General features: G+C 45.6%; 1 long non-coding RNA gene across 2 annotated transcripts; it reads right to left on the reverse strand.

Moving 5' to 3' along the window:
- Positions 1-272: 272 nt before the first annotated feature.
- Positions 273-1,639, reverse strand: LOC138658116 (uncharacterized). 2 transcript variants are annotated; one of them, XR_011317351.1, is made up of 4 exons: positions 1,496-1,639; positions 1,111-1,255; positions 898-1,019; positions 273-525 (listed from the first exon to the last, which is right to left on the reverse strand). It is a non-coding gene; the product is annotated as an uncharacterized lncRNA (long non-coding RNA). The 2 variants fall into 2 exon arrangements; XR_011317350.1 differs by having other exon boundaries at positions 1,111-1,639.
- Between the last annotated feature and the right edge of the window lie 18,920 nt (positions 1,640-20,559).

Raw genomic sequence — 20,559 nt, forward strand, 5'->3', positions numbered from 1 at the left:
TCCCAAATGGCCTATAATAGTGACTATGGCATAAGTCATCTTTAAGGTTCTTAGCCCTCCTGGCAACTAGATTAGGAGTTTCAGAGATGAATGGTATGATTTTCTTGTCGCTCAAGAGGATATCCCAGTTCCTCGACAGAATGCCTCTGATGTCTGACCATTGATTGTTGAAAGTAGTTATCAAAGGTACCGATCGAAGAGGTTCACGTACCTTTTTCTCCAGGAGGCTGGATCTATCCTGACCACTAGCAAGTTGGAATGCTTTGGAAATCACCCTTTGTGGATAGCCCCTTTGTTTAAATCGCCTTGTCAGGTCCTTGGCTTGTCCCAGAAAATCTGTGTTGGTGCTACAGTTTCTCCTGAGACGGAGAAATTGACCTTTGGGGATCCCATTTTTTAGATGTTGCGGGTGAAAGCTCTCGTAATGTAGTAAGCTGTTTGTCGCAGTAGCTTTCCGAAACAGGTTGCAGGCGATCTTAGAGTTTTCGATGGAAAGTTTGATATCAAGGAAGTCTACAGAATTTGCTGAAATGACAGATGTTAATCTCACATTAAGAGAATTATTGTTTAAAACCTCAACAAAATTCCTACATCCAGCCAGTGAGCCCGTCCACAGGAAGAGAACATCATCTATATATCTTTGCCAGGTGAGTACTCCCCTGGCAAAGGCTTCCGACCTGTAGACAATTGTCTCCTCCCACCATCCTAAAAACAAATTCGCATAAGATGGCGCGCACCGGGCACCCATAGCGGTGCCCGAAATCTGTCTGTAATACTTTCTGTCAAAAACAAAGTAGTTCTTATCTAAGATAAAGAACAACAAATCAAGAAGAAAATGGTCATGTGTTCTATCTCTTTTAACTTTTTTCTCCAGAAAATATTTAACCGCAAGCATACCTAGATTGTGTGATATGCTTGTGTACAGAGCTTCGACGTCCAAACACACCAGGTAAGTGTCCTCCGGTATCTCACAATCCTCCAAGACTTGCATCAAATGTGTCGAGTCTCTAGTGTATGATCTTAAAGCAAGGACAAAAGGTTGCAAAAAATGGTCCACGTATATGCACGGGCGTTCGAAGATACTCCCAATTCCCGACACAATGGGCCTACCTGGTGGCTCTGTCACAGATTTATGCACCTTAGGGAGTGCGTAAAAAGTGGGGACGACCGGGGACTGGGTAATCAAGAAATCCGCTTCCTTTTTGGTTATAGTCTGCCCATCCAGTGCTTTGAGCACAAGGGAGTCCAATTTGTCCTTAAAAAAAGATGTAGGGTCAGATGGTAAGGTGACATAACAATTCCCATCATGTAGCTGACGAAGTATCTCCCTTGTATACTGTTCATGGGGCCAAAGGACTATGTTACCCCCTTTGTCTGCCTCTCTAACCACAAAATCCTTGTTATTCTTCAAATTCTGTAAAGCTTCTCTCTCCCCCCTACTAAAATTATTTTGTTTGTTAGGATCCAATTTCAGTAAATGAATGTCCCTACATACCTTATCAAAAAAGATCTGTATCGCAGGGAAGAGAGAGAAGGAAGGTGTGGCCTGAGAGGGAAGTCGTCTTGGAAAGAGGCCTCTTGTCTCCGCCTGTTCATTTTCTTGTAACAAGTCCAAGAGATCCAAAAAGACTTGCTTCTCATTATCCGGAAAAGACTCTATGAGATTAGGCTGTTGATATAATAATTTGAACGTAACCTGGCGGCAAAATAAATAAACATCTTTTACAAGCGTGAATTTATTAAGGGTGCTCATGGGTGAAAAGGATAGACCTTTGGTCAATACTTGATGTTCCAAATCAGACAAGATATATGATGAGAGATTGATGACTTGTAAATTCCCTGAGTTTGCCCCATTTACCTCTGGAGTGGTTAACGCCTCTTGTTGTATCTGGTCTCCCTCCTGAATGACGGTGACCAGTTCCTCCGTGTCCGAGCGTTCTTCCTGTAGGTGCCCGTGTTTCTTTCTTCTACCCCTCCTACGGCGCCTTCGGCGTCGCTGGGGTCCGAGGATAAAAAATCACTCGAAGATGGTTCAATTCTTAGGGTAGTATCATTGGTTCTTACAGGATCTCTAAGGGGTTGGCGTTTGTTGCCATAGTGCACCCATCTATAAGCTTTCCCTTTATTAAAGTCCATTTTGTCCCTTTGAAACTTGTGTCGTTTCCTAGCAATAATATCCTTTTCAAACTGATCTATTGTCAATTTTAGTTTTTCCTGAAAGGGGATAACTAAGGTATTTTTATCAAAATTGCCCAGTTTACTTTCACAATTTTTTATATCTTCCTTGGTCTTAATCAGGAGTGCCTGATCATGCTCAATCAGCATCTCAATCAAAATTATAGAACACTTAGCTAGTCCACCTTCCCAAACTGTTTGAAAATCAGGGGTCACCTCCCAAGAGGGAAAAATTTGGATACGCAATCCCCGGGGTATAATCCCCACCTTTTTGTACTCCTCCAAACTCCTAATATTCCACCAAATTTTGGTCAATGATTTATGTAAATTAGTGATGTCTGTAGACAGTGATTGAAAAGACAGATCACTCCCTGAGCCCGCCGAAAGACCATTAGTGTCATTATCAAATAATCCCAGAGCCCTGTTGCTCCAAGCAGTTTCCCTAGCCGAGAGATCCATGTCAAAATGAAAAATAATCACTATGAAATGTAATCAATATGACAGTAGGTATAGGTGTGCCACACTCCTGAAAACGGGGGTATAAGAGACTCCCCAAAACAAAAACATATAGTAACTATATAAATGGAGGGCACCACCTTAAACATAAATTATAAATCAAGACGTCCTGAATCCCCCTCAACACGTAAAAATGCATAAACCACATAGAGAGAAGACATATTGAACAGGAGATCAACAGGACAAATATACAAAATTATCAAAAAGTATTTATTAGTGAACAGTCCAATAAGCGCACAATACAATTAAAAACAATTAAAAAACACACAGAGGTGCCCGTAATACCGGGAACCACAGAAAACCTTAGCCCACAGACAAAAATACTGGATATAGTGGCACCTGAGAGAGCTAACATAAATAGAGGAGCGTTTCCAGAGCAAAGGATTAACATGAAAGTACATGTAATATATCCCAGTTCAATAAAGAAATAATAAATAAATAATAATAGAATCAAATAACCCTGGAACACACTCTAAACTCCTGAGGGGCAGACAGACCACATATGTAACCAAAACACCCTATTTAAAGACCTATAGTAGTCCACATGTCATTACACTCACACATGGATATGGTGATCCCACTAAAAAAGATATATAAATAAATAATACTCTAAAGGTGAGGTGTAGTAAGTGGACATACCAAAAAAGTAATCAAAAACATGCGAGACCCATGCGGGGCCATAGAGGGTGAATAGCAGGTAAATGACAAGTCAAAAAATTACCGGTCCAGTCCGTCCTATCAGTCAGGGTGCCAGTCAGATAGTCATAAAAATTGTGTCCATGGGGCTAAGTTGCCCTACGCGTGTCGCCGCATGCAAGCAGCTTCATCAGGGGCAGGCATGTCCACTTAACCAAAGACTAAACTTATATATACCTTACAAAATAACAGGATCACCCCCAGCTGAAGAGTAGAGCCGCGGGTCCAGGACCGGAAGTACTAACGGCGTGCTTGCCTGCATATTGCGCAGGCGCATGAAACAACATTGACCTCACCGCTATGGGCGGTACTAAGCAGTACAATAAAGAAATTCCAAAGCCGGCGTAGTAGATCTATTACTGCGCAGGCGCGAGAAAGTATTACGCTGAGAGGCTGACCTCACCAGAATAAGCGGGCCAAGCAACGCATTACACAAATGCCCGAATACCGCACAGACTCAAAAGGGAGGCTGACATCACCCCTATCAAGCAGGGAAACCGTAAAGACCACATGTTGCGTAGGCACAGGGTGAAGTAAAAAGTCCCCACCACTGTGAGCGGCATGGTTGGAATAGTAAACCAAAGCATGAAGACTTAGCCAAAACATGGAAAAGTGGTATTTTCACCGCTAAGATAGACATAGCGCAGTAAATAAAAAAGCCATGCCGGCAATATTGTAACAATTTATAGCGCTGGCGCAGGGAGGAATTAAAGGCCAGGGGGAGGAAAGAGCAAAAAGGAGGAGGGTGGGTTTTAAGGTTATGGGCCTGGAGAGCGTATCTACAAACATCAGAGGCGGAAACATTACAAATGCTCTCCTTCGGTGCGAGTCCAAATGGATTTATAAACTTCAGAGCTGCACTCCAAGGGGCCTCAATGAGGACCTGTTATTCACTGGATTCTATAAACAACTATAATATCTGCTTTAACCCGCATTCTAGTTCATGGGGCAGTTGGGACTTATGGGACAGTTTCTTTCTTTTCTCTTACCCCTTTGTAATTTTGTAATTTTGTATATATATGCTTTATATGTCATCCTTCTCTATTTACTGTAGTTTGCATTGGGCACTTTACATCCTGGGTCTGCTTGGCATAAAATTGCCTAGGGTGGGCCTGAGCACCATCTTTGTCATATTGGCCCCTTGGCTTTACATGGGTCCCATCAAATAGATGAAGTCATTACACCTCTTGTTATATCGCATGTATTTGCGACCCTGTGGGTGTGAATAGGACTTATGTGGCACCTGAGTAGGATAGGATGTCTTGGTTTACATCTGTATACATATCTTTACATACCTTTTTTGGTATGCGCCATCTTTGTTTTGCCTTTTGTTTGGTATCTAGACTAACAACTCTTTTGAGTTGTTTTAGTCTTCAAAATTTTATTTTGTTTTTTTGTTTTTATTCTTTTGATTTTTTGATTGGTTTTGTAGGTTGCTATCGTTTATTTAACGGGACACTATTCGTTGCACTTTCTGTACAATGGCATTGAATGTGTCCCTTATGCATTTTTGATTATTATTAAACAGTATATCATGTATACTTTTTCTTCTAATTCCTTCTATATTCAGGCCTGTTGATAATTGTCTATGGTAAGGCTGTATTCCGATACTAACTTGGTGCCTGTTTAACATCTTGGGTATCCCTGGGCCTCTGATCGTATATGGGACATGCGATGAGGTCGGTATTCCCCTCCTCCTTTTTGCTCTTTCCTCCCCCTGGCCTTTAATTCCTCCCTGCGCCAGCGCTATAAATTGTTACAATATTGCCGGCATGGCTTTTTTATTTACTGCGCTATGTCTATCTTAGCGGTGAAAATACCACTTTTCCATGTTTTGGCTAAGTCTTCATGCTTTGGTTTACTATTCCAACCATGCCGCTCACAGTGGTGGGGACTTTTTACTTCACCCTGTGCCTACGCAACATGTGGTCTTTACGGTTTCCCTGCTTGATAGGGGTGATGTCAGCCTCCCTTTTGAGTCTGTGCGGTATTCGGGCATTTGTGTAATGCGTTGCTTGGCCCGCTTATTCTGGTGAGGTCAGCCTCTCAGCGTAATACTTTCTCGCGCCTGCGCAGTAATAGATCTACTACGCCGGCTTTGGAATTTCTTTATTGTACTGCTTAGTACCGCCCATAGCGGTGAGGTCAATGTTGTTTCATGCGCCTGCGCAATATGCAGGCAAGCACGCCGTTAGTACTTCCGGTCCTGGACCCGCGGCTCTACTCTTCAGCTGGGGGTGATCCTGTTATTTTGTAAGGTATATATAAGTTTAGTCTTTGGTTAAGTGGACATGCCTGCCCCTGATGAAGCTGCTTGCATGCGGCGACACGCGTAGGGCAACTTAGCCCCATGGACACAATTTTTATGACTATCTGACTGGCACCCTGACTGATAGGACGGACTGGACCGGTAATTTTTTGACTTGTCATTTACCTGCTATTCACCCTCTATGGCCCCGCATGGGTCTCGCATGTTTTTGATTACTTTTTTGGTATGTCCACTTACTACACCTCACCTTTAGAGTATTATTTATTTATATATCTTTTTTAGTGGGATCACCATATCCATGTGTGAGTGTAATGACATGTGGACTACTATAGGTCTTTAAATAGGGTGTTTTGGTTACATATGTGGTCTGTCTGCCCCTCAGGAGTTTAGAGTGTGTTCCAGGGTTATTTGATTCTATTATTATTTATTTATTATTTCTTTATTGAACTGGGATATATTACATGTACTTTCATGTTAATCCTTTGCTCTGGAAACGCTCCTCTATTTATGTTAGCTCTCTCAGGTGCCACTATATCCAGTATTTTTGTCTGTGGGCTAAGGTTTTCTGTGGTTCCCGGTATTACGGGCACCTCTGTGTGTTTTTTAATTGTTTTTAATTGTATTGTGCGCTTATTGGACTGTTCACTAATAAATACTTTTTGATAATTTTGTATATTTGTCCTGTTGATCTCCTGTTCAATATGTCTTCTCTCTATGTGGTTTATGCATTTTTACGTGTTGAGGGGGATTCAGGACGTCTTGATTTATAATTTATGTTTAAGGTGGTGCCCTCCATTTATATAGTTACTATATGTTACTATATCTGCAACTCCAGAGAATCCAACCAGACTGAGAAAACACTGACACAGTCTAAGCTGGACAATAGAAAACAAATGAATAGCACAGAATATAAGCACATAGCCTGTGTGCCACAGAAAAAGAAACAGACACTTATCTTTGCTGAATTGGCAGCTAAGCAGGAGAGGCCAAGCATAGATCCAACACTTCCCAAGAAACATTGACAACTGGCAAGGACTAATGAGTCCTGCAAACCTAAAAACCCCAGTCAGAATTGCAATCAGCAGATACACCTGTCCAAGACAGCAGCCCAGGGACAACTGCATTACCACCTACAACCACCGGAGGGAGCCCAAAAGCAGAATTCACAACAGAACTCCCTGTATACAGAGATACATGATCAGATCCTGTCTGCAGCCACCACTAGGGAAAGCTCCCTGCATACAGTGATATATGATAAGATCCTGTCTGCAGCCTCAACTAGAGGGAGCTCCCTGTATACAGAGATACATGATAAGATCCTGTCTGCAGCCACCACACTAGAAGGAGCTCCCTGCATACAGAGATACATACGATTCTGTCTGCAGCCACCACTAGGGGGCCTCCATGTATACAGAGATACATGATAAGGTTCTGTCTGCAGCCACCACTAGGGGGAGTTTACTGTATACAGAGATACATAAGATTCTGTCTGCAGCCACCACTAGGGGGAGCTCCCTGTATACAGGGATTCATGATAAGATCCTGTCTGCAATCACCACTAGAGGGAGCTCCCTCTATACAGAGATACATGATAAGATCCTGCCTGCAATCACTAGGGGGAGCTCTCTGTATACAGAGATACATGATAAGATTCTGTCTGCAGCCACCACTAGGGGGAGCTCCTTGTATGCAGAGATACCTGATAAGATTCTGCCTGCAGCAACCACTAGGGGGAGCTGCCTGTATACAAAGATACATGATAAGATCCTGTCTGCAGCCACCACTAGGGGGATCACCTCGTATATACAGATACATGATAAGATCCTGTCTGCAGTCACCACTAGGGGTAGCTCCCTGTATACAGAGATACATAAGATCCTGTCTGCAGTCACCACTAGGGGGAGCTCCCTGTATACAGAGATACATGATAAGATTTGTCTGCAGCCACCTCTAGGGGGAGCTCCCTGTATATAGAGATACATGATAAGGTTCTGTCTGCAGCCACCACTAGGGGGAGCTACCTGTATACAGAGATACATGATAAGATCCTGTCTGCAGCCACCACTAGGGGGAGCTCCCTCTATACAGAGATACATGATAAGATCCTGTCTGCAGCTACCACTAGGGGGATCACCTCGTATATACAGATACATGATAAGATCCTGTCTGCAGTCACCACTAGGGGTAGCTCCCTGTATACAGAGATACATGATAAGATCCTGTCTGCAGTCACCACTAGGGGGAGCTCCCTGTATACAGAGATACATGATAAGATTTGTCTGCAGCCACCTCTAGGGGGAGCTCCCTGTATATAGAGATACATGATAAGGTTCTGTCTGCAGCCACCACTAGGGGGAGTTCCCTGTATACATAAATATATAACATTCCACCTGCAGCCCCCACTATAGGGAGCTCCCTGTATACAGAGATACATAAGATTCTGTCTGTAGCCACCACTAGGGAAAGCTCCCTGTATACAGAGATACATGATAAGGTTATGCCTGCAGCCAATATTAGGAGGAGCTCCCTGTATTCAGAGATTCATGATAAGATCCTGTCTGCAATCACCACCAGGGGGAGATCCCTCTATACAGAGATATATGATAACATCTTGTCTGCAATCACTAGGGGGATCACCTAGTATATACAGATACATGATAAGATCCTGTCTGCAGTTACCAGTCGGGGGGCTCCCTGTATACAGAGATACATAATAAGATCCTGCCTGCAGCCACCACTATGGGGCACTCGCTGTATACAGAGATACACGATAAGATCCTGTCTGCATCCACCACTAGTGGGAGCTCCCTTTATACAGAGATACATGATAAGATTATGCCTCAAGGCAATACTGGGGGGGAGCTCCCTGAATTCAGAGATTCATGATAAGATCCTGTCTGCAATCACCACTAGGGGGAGCTCCCTGTATACAGAGATACATGATAAGATCCTGTCTGCAGCCACCACTAGGGGGAGCTCCCTGTATACAGAGATACATGATAAGATCCTGTCTGCAGCCACCACTAGGGGGAGCTCCCTGTATACAGAGATACATGATAAGATCCTGTCTGCAGCCACCACTAGGGGGAGCTCCCTGTATACAGAGATACATGATAAGATCCTGTCTGCAGCCACCACTAGGGGGAGCTCCCTCTATACAGAGATACATGATAAGATCCTGTGTGCAATCACTAGGGTGAGCTCTCTGTTTACAGAGATACATGATAAGGATTTCAGATTGTAAGCTCTCACGAGCAGGGTCATCTTATTGTGCTTTAATTATTGTATTGTTATTGTTGTTACTTATGATTGTTGTGTTTGAAACTGTTAAGCTGTAAAGCGCTGCAGAATATGTTGGCGCTATATAAAGAATATTATTATTATTCAGTCTGCAGCCACCACTAGGGGGAATTTTGTTGTATACAGAGATACAGTACCTGATAAGATTCTGCCTGCAGCAACCACTAGGGGGAGCTGCCTGTATACAAAGATACATGATAAGATCCTGTCTGCAGCCACCACTAGGGGGAGCTCCCTGTATACAGAGATACATGATAAGATCCTGTCTGAAGCCACCACTAGGGGGAGCTCCCTGTATACAGAGATACTACTGTCTGAAGCCACCACTAGGGGGATCACCTCGTATATACAGATACATGATAAGATCCTGTCTGCAGTCACCAGTAGGGGGGCTCCCTGTATACAGAGATACATTATAAGACTCTGTCTGCGCCACCACTAGGAGGAGTTCTCTGTATACATAAATATATAAGATCACCCTATTCCGTCTAACCTATACACAATAGCCAAAACGAAGCGATCCAGAGCTAGATAAGATCAACAAAGCTTTATTAAAGACAAATATATATTAGTGCATTAGTGCACAAACACCCTAACATAAGGTGAGAGGTTGAATAGTAATATGTATATTATGAGAATAACAACACTAATAAAAAACACCGCAAAGTAATACATATATCCTCATGTACGACATACATCCTCATGCAATACATATATCCTCATGCGTCAATGTCACCCCCCCCCCCCCGGAAGAAGCTGGTTGCGAAACGCACGTTGGGGTGAGGTGGGATGCTGCACTTGCTGCAGGTAGCTATTAGTACTCTTTCTGGTTACATACAGTTAGGGCCAGAAATATTTGGACAGTGACACAAGTTTTGTTATTTTAGCTGTTTACAAAAACATGTTCAGAAATACAATTATATATATAATATGAGCTGAAAGTGCACACTCCCAGCTGCAATATGATAGTTTCCACATCCAAATCGGAGAAAGGGTTTAGGAATCATAGCTCTGTAATGCATAGCGTCCTCTTTTTCAAGGGACCAAAAGTAATTGGACAATGGACTCTAAGGGCTGCAATTAACTCTGAAGGCGTCTCCCTCGTTAACCTGTAATCAATGAAGTAGTTAAAAGAACAGGGGTGGATTCCAGGTGTGTGGTTTTGCATTTGGAAGCTGTTGCTGTGAGCAGACAACATGCGGTCAAAGGAACTCTCAATTGAGGTGAAGCAGAACATCCTGAGGCTGAAAAAAAAGAAAAAATCCATCAGAGAGATAGCAGACATGCTTGGAGTAGCAAAATCAACAGTTGGGTACATTCTGAGAAAAAAGGAATTGACTGGTGAGCTTGGGAACTCAAAAAGGCCTGGGCATCCACGGATGACAACAGTGGTGGATGATCGCCGCATACTTAATTTGGTGAAGAAGAACCCGTTCACAACATCAACTGAAGTCCAGAACACTCTCAGTGAAGTAGGTGTATCTGTCTCTAAGTCAACAGTAAAGAGAAGACTCCATGACAGTAAATACAAAGGGTTCACATCTAGATGCAAACCATTCATCAATACCAAAAATAGACAGGCCAGAGTTAAATTTGCAGAAAAACACCTCAAGAAGCCAGCTCAGTTCTGGAAAAGTATTCTATGGACAGATGAGACAAAGATCAACCTGTACCAGAATGATGGGAAGAAAAAAGTTTGGAGAAGAAAGGGAACGGCACATGATCCAAGGCACACCACATCCTCTGTAAAACATGGTGGAGGCAACGTGATGGCATGGGCATGCATGGCTTTCAATGGCACTGGGTCACTTGTGTTTATTGATGACATAAGAGCAGACAAGAGTAGCCGGATGAATTCTGAAGTGTACCGGGATATACTTTCAGCCCAGATTCAGCCAAATGCTGCAAAGTTGATTGGACGGCGCTTCATTGTACAGATGGACAATGACCCCAAGCATACAGCCAAAGCTACCCAGGAGTTCATGAGTGCCAAAAAGTGGAACATTCTGCAATGGCCAAGTCAATCTCCAGATCTAAACCCAATTGAGCATGCATTTCACTTGCTCAAATCCAGACTTAAGACGGAAAGACCCACAAACAAGCAAGACCTGAAGGCTGCGGCTGTAAAGGCCTGGCAAAGCATTAAGAAGGAGGAAACCCAGCGTTTGGTGATGTCCATGGGTTCCAAACTTAAGGCAGTGATTGCCTCCAAAGGATTTGCAACAAAATATTGAAAATAAAAATATTTTGTTTGGGTTATGTTTATTTGTCCAATTACTTTTGACCTCCTAAAATGTGGAGTGTTTGTAAAGAAATGTGTACAATTCCTACATTTTCTATCAGATATTTTTGTTCAACCCTTCAAATTAAACGTTACAATCTGCACTTGAATTCTGTTGTAGAGGTTTCATTTCAAATCCAATGTGGTGGCATGCAGAGCCCAATTCGCGAAAATTGTGTCACTGTCCAAATATTTCTGGCCCTAACTGTATATATTTGTAATATTGATGCACTTTATGTATGCTTAGACAGCTGGAGTTGTACCAGACAGTACATGAGGATATATGTATTACTTTGCGGTGTTTTTTACTAGTGTTGTTATTCTCATAATATACATATTACTATTCAGCCTCTCACCTTATGTTAGGGTGTTTGTGCACTAATGCACTAATATATAATATGCAGCCACCACACTAGGAGGAGCTCCCTATATATAGAGATACATAAGATTCTGCCTGCAGCCACCACTAGGGGGAGCTCCCTGTATACAGAGATACATGATAAGATTCTGTCTGCAACCACCACTAGAGGGATCTCCTTGTATACAGAGCTATACGATAAGATCTTGTTTGCATCCACCACTAGGGTGAGCTCCCTGTATACAGAGATACATGATAAGATCGTGTCTGCAGTCATCTCTAGGGGGAGCTCCCTGTATACAGAGATACATAAGATTCTGTCTGAAGCCACCACTAGGGGGGCTCCCTGTATACAGAGATACATGTAAGGTTCTGTCTGCAATCACCACTAGGGGGAGTTCCCTGTATACATAAATATATGATAAGATTCTGTCTGCAGCCACCACTAGGAGGAGATGCCCCCTGAATACAGAGATACATGATAAGGTTATGCCTGCTGCCAATACTAGAGGGTGCTTCCTGTATACAGAGATACATGATAAGATCCTGTCTGCAATCACCACTAGGGGGAGCTCCCTGTCAGGGGTGAACCTAGCCTCTCTGGCTGCCTGAGACGAACGGAAAAATGGCGCCTCCCCACACAGTCCCTGCTGGAGGGGGGGTGGGGGGGGGCGGGAAGGAGGGAGGGAGGAGGGGGGGCAGGCACTTGACCCCGGAGTTTTATAAAAAAAAAAAAAAAAACCTATCAGCGCAAATCCAGTAGCCATATAAGCCGACCCGAGTAGTATAAGCCGACCCCCCTAATTTTGCCACAAAAAACTGGGAAAATTTAATGACTCGAGTATAAGCCTAGGGTGGAAAATGCAGCAGCTACCGGTAAATTTCAAAAGTAGAAATAGATACCAATAAAAGTAAAATTAATTGAGACAGTAGGTTAAGTGTTTTTGAATATCCATATTGAATCAGGAGCCTCATATAATGCTCCATAAAGTTTATGATGGCCCCATAAGATGCTCCATATTAAAATATGCCCCATATAATCCTGCATAAAGGTTAATAAGGGCCCCATAAGATGCTCCATAGAGATATTTGCCCTATATAGTGCTGCACAAGCGTTATGGCCCCGTCTCACAGTGGCACTTTGGTCGCTACGACGGCACGATCCGTGACGCTCTAGCATCACTCCAATATCGCTCCAGCGTCGTAGACTGCGGTCACACTTCGCAATGCACGACGCTGGAGCGATAATTTCACGACGTATTTGCGATGTAGAAGCTGTTGGTTACTATGCGCACATCGTATACAATATCGTGCACACCTTTGTTACACCATGCGATCATGCCGCCACAGCGGGACACTAGACGACGAAAGAAAGTTTCAAATGATCTGCTACGACGTACGATTCTCAGCGGGGTCCCTGATCGCAGGAGCGTGTCAGACACAGCGAGATCGTAAGTATATCGCTGGAACGTCATGAATCGTGCCGTCGTAGCGATCAAAATGCCACTGTGTGACGGTACCCTTATAGTGCTGCACAAGTGTTATGGCCCCATAAGATGATCCATACAGTCACTGCCCCTTATAGTGCTGTACAAACGTTATGGCCCCATAAGATGATCCATACAGTCACTTGCCCCTTATAGTGCTGCACAAGTGTTATGGCCCCATAAGATGCTCCGTACAGCCACTTGCCCCATATAGTGCTGCACAAGAGTTATGGCCCCATAAGATGCTCCGTACAGACACTTGCCCCTTATAGTGCTGCACAAGTGTTATGGCCCCATAAGATGCTCTGTACAGTGACTTGCCCCTTATAATGCTGCACAAGTGTTATGGCCCTATAAGATGCTCCGTATAGTCACTTGCCCCTTATGATGCTGCACAAATGTATGGCCCCATAAGATGCTCCGTACAGTCACTTGCTCCATATGCTTTTGCTGCGATAAAAAAAATAAATCACATACTCACCTCTCTTCTCTCAGGACCCCGGCACTGGCAATATTTACCTGCTCCTCGTGCGGCTCCGTCCTCAGCACTGACGTTCAGCAGAGGGCGCGCACTGACCTAGTCACCGCGCCCTCTGACCTCAGCGTCACTGCCAGAGGACGCTGAAGACGGAGCCGCACCGGAACGAGGAGAGGTAAATATCGCGCAGTGCTCCCCCTCCCCGTATACTCACCTACTGCTGGCGCTGCGTCCCTGCTTCTTCCACCGCTGCATCTTCTTCCTGTATTGAGCTGTCACAATTACCGCTCATTACAGAAATGAATATGTGGCTCCACCTCTATGGGATGTGGAGCCGCATATTCATTTCTGTAATGAGCGGTACCATGTGACCGCTCATTGCAGGAAGAATCTTCAGCGCTGGAAGAAGCAGGGACATCCAGGGACCGCGCCGGGAGTAGGTAAGTATAATACTACAGAATCTGCCGCCCCCTTTCTTCTGCCGCCTGAGCCAAAGAGCTCAAATCGCCTCATGGTAGCAGCGTCACTGCTCCCTGTACACAGAGATACATGATAACATCGTGTCTGCAGCCACCACTAGGGGGAGCTCCCTGTATATAGAGATACATGATAAGACTCTGCGCCACCACTAGGAGGAGTTCTCTGTATACATAAATATATAAGATTCTGCCTGCAGCCATCACTAGGGTGAGCTCCCTGTATACAGAGATACATGATAAGATCTTGTCTGCAGTAATCTCTAGGGTGAGCTCCCTGTATACAGAGATACATAAGATTCTGTCTGAAGCCACCACTAGGGTGAGCTCCCTGTATTCAGAGACACATAAGATCCTATCTGCAGCCACCACTAGGGGGAGATTAGTGTAAGGTTCTGTCTGCAATCACTGTTATGATCTGGTGGCCTTGGAGCCGCATGGAACTTTCTCTGGAGTTGGTGGAAACTGTACTGACCGCAAATCCTGAACTTAACACCACAACTAGAAGTAGCCGTGGGGTGTGCCTAACAAATCCTAGACACCTCGACACAGCTGGAGGACTAAATACCCCTATAGATGGAAGTAGGAATTCTACCTTGCCTCAGAGCAGAACCCCAAAGGATAGGCAGCCCCCCACAAATATTGACTGTGAGTAGTAGAGGAAAGACACACGCAGGCAGGAAACAGGATTTAGCAAAAGAGGCCACTCTAGCTAAATAAGAAAGGATAGGACAGAATACTAAGCGGTCAGTATTAAAACCCTTCCAAAAAATATCCACAGCAGATGATACAAAAAATTCCACCATCTAACTAAAGATGTGGAGTGTATATCTGCAACTCCTGAGAATCCAACAAAACTGAGAAAACACTGACACAATCTAAGCTGGACAAGAGAAAACAAATGAATTGCACAAAATTATTAAGCACACATGGCCACAGAAACCAAAACCAGACACTTATCTTTGCTGAATTGGCAGCAAGGCAGGAGGAACCAGACAAAGATCCAAAACCTCCCTGAACAATGGACAACTGGCAAGGACTAATGAATCCTGCACACCTAAATACCCCAGTCAGAACTGCAATCAGCAGATACACCTGACCAGAACTGCAACCCAGGGACAACTGCATTACCACCTACAACCACTGGAGGGAACCCAAAAGCAGAATTCACAACAGTACCCCCCCCCCCCTTGAGGAGGGGTCACCGAAACCCTCACCAGAGCCCCCAGGACGATCAGGACTAGCCAGATGAAAGGCACGGACCAAATCAGCAGCATGGACATCAGAGGCAAAAACCCAAGAATTATCCTCCTGGCCATAACCCTTCCATTTGACAAGGTACTGAAGCCTCCGCCTCGAAAAACGAGAATCCAAAATCTTCTCAACCACATACTCCAACTCTCCATCAACCAACACAGGGGCCGGAGGATCAACAGAGGGAACAACGGGCACCACATATTTCCGCAATAAAGATCTATGGAAGACATTATGGATAGCAAAAGAGGCCGGAAGCGCCAATCGAAAAGACACCGGATTAATAATCTCAGAAATCCTATAAGGACCAATAAACCGAGGCTTAAACTTAGGGGAAGAAAACTTCATAGGAACATGATGGGAAGACAACCAGACCAGATCCCCAACCCGAAGCCGGGAACCAACACACCGATGACGGTTAGCAAAACGTTGAGCCTCCTCCTGAGATAACACCAAATTGTCCACTGTTATGAATAGGTAATTCAGAACCACAATGGACCTTGAAGTTCAGAGCACACAAAGTGACCTGACAATAAGCAAAAAACATAGGACGAGCTCTGAGACGTGGGAACTCTGCTGACCGCAATCCCTAATCCTATCACACCACACTAGAGGTAGCCGTGGATAGCGCCTAACGCTCCCTATGCAACTCGGCACAGCCTGAGAAACTAGCTAGGCCTGAAGATAGAAAAATAAGCCTACCTTGCCTCAGAGAAATTCCCCAGAGGAAAAGGCAGCCCCCCACGTATAATGACTGTGAGTTAAGATGAAAGTACAAACACAGAGATGAAATAGATTTAGCAAAGCGAGGCCCGACTTACTGAATAGACCGAGGATAGGACAGATAGCTTTGCGGTCAACACAAAAACCTACAAAACAACCACGCAGAGGGGCAAAAAGACCCTCCGTACCGACTTACGGTATGGAGGTGCTCCCTCTGCGTCTCAGAGCTTCCAGCAAGCAAGAAAAAACAATATAGCAAGCTGGACAGAAAATAAAGCAAACAAAAATAACACAAGCAGAACTTAGCTTATGCTGAGCAGACAGGCCACAGGAACGATCCAGGAGGAAGCAAGACCAATACTAGAACATTGACTGGAGGCCAGGATCAAAGCACTAGGTGGAGTTAAATAGAGCAGCACCTAACGACTTAACCTCATCACCTGAGGAAGGAAACTCAGAAGCCGCAGTACCACTTGTGACCACAGGAGGGAGCTCGACCACAGAATTCACAACAGTACCCCCCCTTGAGGAGGGGTCATTGAACCCTCACCAGAGCCCCCAGGCCGACCAGGATGAGCCATATGAAAGGCACGAACAAGATCGGCAGCATGGACATCAGAGGCAAAGACCCAGGAATTATCTTCCTGACCATAACCCTTCCACTTAACCAGATACTGGAGTTTCCGTCTCGAAACACGAGAATCCAAAATCTTCTCCACTATATACTCCAACTCCCCCTCCACCAAAACCGGGGCAGGAGGATCAACAGATGGAACCACAGGCGCCACGTATCTCCGCAACAATGACCTATGGAATACGTTATGGATGGAAAAAGAATCTGGAAAGGTCAAACGAAAAGACACAGGATTAAGAACCTCAGAAATCCTATACGGACCAATGAAACGAGGCTTAAACTTAGGAGAGGAAACCTTCATAGGAATATAACGAGATGACAACCAAACCAAATCCCCAACACGAAGTCGGGGACCCACACAGCATCTGCGATTAGCGAAACGTTGAACCTTCTCCTGGGACAAGGTCAAATTGTCCACTACATGAGTCCAAATCCGCTGCAACCTGTCCACCACAGTATCCACACCAGGACAGTCCGAAGACTCAACCTGCCCTGAAGAGAAACGAGGGTGGAACCCAGAATTGCAGAAAAACGGCGAAACCAAGGTAGCCGAGCTGGCCCGATTATTAAGGGCGAACTCAGCCAACGGCAAAAAGGACACCCAATCATCCTGATCAGCAGAAACAAAACATCTCAGATATGTTTCCAAGGTCTGATTGGTTCGTTCAGTTTGGCCATTTGTCTGAGGATGGAAAGCCGAGGAAAAAGACAAATCAATGCCCATCCTAGCACAAAATGCTCGCCAAAACCTCGAAACAAACTGGGAACCTCTGTCAGAAACGATGTTCTCTGGAATGCCATGTAAACGAACCACATGCTGGAAGAACAACGGCACCAAATCAGAGGAGGAAGGCAATTTAGACAAGGGTACCAAATGGACCATCTTAGAGAAGTGATCACAAACTACCCAAATGACCGACATTTTTTGAGAGACGGGGAGATCCGAAATAAAATCCATAGAGATATGTGTCCAAGGCCTCTTCGGGACCGGCAAGGGCAAAAGCAACCCACTGGCACGAGAACAGCAGGGCTTAGCCCGAGCACAAATCCCACAGGACTGCACAAAAGAACGCACATCCCGCGACAGAGACGGCCACCAAAAGGATCTAGCCACTAAATCTCTGGTACCAAAGATTCCAGGATGACCAGCCAACACCGAACAATGAACCTCAGAGATAACTTTATTCGTCCACCTATCAGGGACAAACAGTTTCTCCGCTGGGCAACGATCAGGTTTATTAGCCTGAAATTTTTGCAGCACCCGCCGCAAATCAGGGGAGATGGCAGACACAATTACTCCCTCTTTGAGAATACCCGCCGGCTCAGGCAAACCCGGAGAGTCAGGCACAAAACTCCTAGACAGGGCATCCGCCTTCACATGTTTAGAGCCCGGAAGGTACGAAACCACAAAGTCAAAACGGGAGAAAAACAGCGACCAACGAGCCTGTCTAGGATTCAACCGTTTGGCAGACTCGAGATAAGTCAAGTTCTTGTGATGAGTCAAGACCACCACGCGATGCTTAGCTCCTTCAAGCCAATGACGCCACTCCTCGATTGCCCACTTCATGGCCAGCAACTCTCGATTGCCAACATCATAATTTCGCTCAGCAGGCGAAAACTTCCTGGAAAAGAAGGCGCATGGCTTCATCACCGAGCAATCAGAACCTCTTTGTGACAAAACAGCCCCTGCTGGGGGCGTGGCCTATCTGCTGATGGAGTAGGTCGCACAGAGTGGGAGCTCCTCAGCCAGGAACCTCAAAGCGGCACACTTCTACCTCTCAGGTGTCCTCTTCTGCCTTCACGACATCGGTGCTGGCTCCCGGAGCGTCGGTGAGTGCATGGGGAAATCCAGAGCGTCCAACCGCGATCCCCCTAGGAGAATTCCCGACTTCTTTGCAGCCACCCCGCAGCCACCGCCGGAATCCAAGATGGCGCCGTCCTCCCCCAGGGCTTCCTGCTCCTCACAACGCAACGCTCAGGCGTCGCGGTCCGGCGCTGCGGCGTTGCATCCAGATGGAACAGCGCTACATTCGGACGCAGCAGCGTCGCATTTTGGCGGAGCAGCGTTAAATTCAGGCGGCTCGGCGTCTGACGCAGCTGATGGCCCGGTGACCGCATCTCTCCTTAAGGGACTGCTTGGGGACCTTAGATCCTCCATCCAAGAGGACTTGCGTTCTATGCTGGCTGAGCTAAGAGGAGAGGTGGTGGAGCTGGGCAACCGCACGGACCGCCTGGAGCGCAAGATGGCGGAACTGGTCTCCTCTCATAATGAGCTCTGGGACGCACATGAATCCCTGCAAACCCTAGCTGCTAAAACCCACGCTAAAGCCCTGGACCTGGAAGATAGGTCCAGGAGAAATAACGTTAAACTGAGAGGCATCGAGGAATCTGTCCTGGCAGGGGATTTGAAGCCATTCCTGCAGGACTTTATGGCGGCAGCCTTACCGCAGTTCGCGCCAAAGGACTTCATAATAGACCGCGTGCATAGGATCCCTAAACCCTCTGGCCTGGGGCCCTCCATTCCCAGAGATGTGCTGGCGCGCATACATTTTTTTGAGATAAAGGAGGACTTCCTACAGGCCCTAAGGAGAACCCCAGCGCTTCCTGAACGATTTGCAAACATCTCAGTCTTTCCGGATCTCTCTCCGGGCACTTTGGCTCTGCGGAGGACCTTCGCCCCCTACACTGCCATCCTCAGAGAGAAAGGCATCCTGTATCGCTGGGGATTTCCGACGAAGCTGCTCATTCGCAAAGATGGATCAATCACTACCTGCCTAACTCCGTCCCACGCTTCGGCTCTCGCTAAATGGGGACTCCCGACTCCGGACTCCTCGAGTGCTGTGAACATTCCTAAGCATGGGTCTGACGGAGGTCCCAGGGCCCGTATCACACCGGACTGGGAGGAGGCCTGAGTCTACTGTATCTTTGGTTCCTGGCTATTTTCCCGCACGGATTTACTTGGTTTTTCTTTTTTTTCCTTTTTTAAGCTGCGTTGGTTTCTCGCTTGAGAGCTCCAGCAGCATCTGTTTGCCCCATAGGTGAACTGTTTTTTTGATTCTCACCTTCTGGACTCAGGATATTCCTGAATGGACCTTGGTCCGCTGGTTTTTTTGTTGTATGTCCTGTTTGTTTCCCTATGTTCTTTCTCTCCTGTTCTGTTTTGCCCTTTCTTATGTCCTGCTATATTGACCACATGTTTTCTTTGCCTTTGCTCAGGTTATCAGTGTTTGAGGACTGTAAAACTGTTCTTATGCCTTTTCAATGAGTATCTCACTGTATTCAATTAATGTTAATGGCCTCAACTCGCCGGGTAAGAGGTCTGTGGTCTGGCGTCAGTTGAGCAAATCCCGTCATGATATTTTATGTCTCCAGGAAACGCACTTGCTGGAATGTGATAACTCCAGAATGCAATCAGGTCTGTACCCGCATCAGTTTTTTGCCAATGGCCCGTCAAAAAAGGCGGGTGTAGCCATTTTCTTCAGCAGGTCCAACTCCTTCCAACTGGTTCGATCTATAGCGGATCCATTGGGTAGATTCATTGTGGTGTTGTGTCTCATTAATAATGCCCCATATACTATTGCCTCGATATATGCCCCTAATGTAGGCCAACTTAAGTTCTTGGAGGGTGTATTCAAAACTCTTAATGATATTCAACATGGGCACAAGCTGATAGCTGGTGACTTCAATGCCCCAATGTCCAAAGTCCTTGACTGCTCTGCCTCTTCACTGTCTAGATGTGAAGTCGGGCCTCTAGCTGACTCTTTCCACTTGCATGATGTCTGGCGGTACCTGCACTGCGGTGAGAGAGACTACACATTTTTGTCTCCCAGACACGGTTCTTATAGCAGGATCGATTTTGTGCTGGTGAATGACGTGGCTCTCCCTCACTGCATCGCAGCAGATATTGGCAGT

Source organism: Ranitomeya imitator, chromosome 1, assembly GCF_032444005.1.
Source record: "Ranitomeya imitator isolate aRanImi1 chromosome 1, aRanImi1.pri, whole genome shotgun sequence".
NCBI lineage: Eukaryota > Metazoa > Chordata > Amphibia > Anura > Dendrobatidae > Ranitomeya > Ranitomeya imitator.